This window comes from Mus pahari, chromosome 3, assembly GCF_900095145.1.
Source record: "Mus pahari chromosome 3, PAHARI_EIJ_v1.1, whole genome shotgun sequence".
NCBI classification, from domain to species: Eukaryota; Metazoa; Chordata; class Mammalia; order Rodentia; family Muridae; genus Mus; species Mus pahari.
Window position 1 is genome coordinate 56,703,612 of NC_034592.1, and position 864 is coordinate 56,704,475.

Genomic DNA, 864 nt, shown 5'->3' on the forward strand with positions numbered 1-864 from the left:
CTCACTCCATGGCTGTTGGCTCCATTATTTGGGGGCCTGTGGCAAAGTGTCATAGTAGGCAAAGCTGTTCATCTCAGGGCAGCTGTGAGGCAAAGAGAGAAAGGAAGAGGCAGGGTTCTACCACCTACTCTAAGGAAAGGCAGGCTCCAACTTACTTCTCTAAGGCCCATCTCTTAAAGGTTCCTCCACCTCCACGGGCTAGGGACTAAGCCTTAAGCACTGAAACCTTTGGGCTTCACTCTGGATCCCAATGCAAGCTCTTCCTGGTATTTCTTAGTTATGTCTATGAGTATCTCTTTCAGTCCAGTCTTCTTTTTTTCATATGATTCTGATTCCATATGGCGAACTGGTCAGCTGTCAGAAAGAAAGGTCCTCGTACTGTATTCCCCTTGCTCTTTAGAGTATCTCTCATTTGCTCCTCTACCTATCCTTTAAATTAGACTACCTAACTGAAGGCGTCTTGGGGTAACTATGAAAACCATTTGGGACTAGAATACTTCACCCTTAATAAGAGCTCACACTGCAAAACACCAAAGACAGTCAACACCTGGATGGCACACCATTACTGAGAGCCAAACCACAGTATGGGGAGGAGAGGGGGCAGGGGACACTGAAAGGGACGCAGTGGGGCAACAGGCAAAATTCCAAGGAAATCCAACCCCATTCCCGTGTAGCTCCGTGGTGTTCTATCAGGACGAGAAGAAAAACAACAAAACAGTAACCGCTGTTATTTCAGGGAACACTGCTCTTCATAAACGTGAGCTGAGAATACCTGATATTCCAACCCCAGAAAGTCACTGTGAACTATCCTCAGGTATACAATCTTTTTTTTTTTTTTTTTTTTTTTTTTTTTTTTTTTTTTTT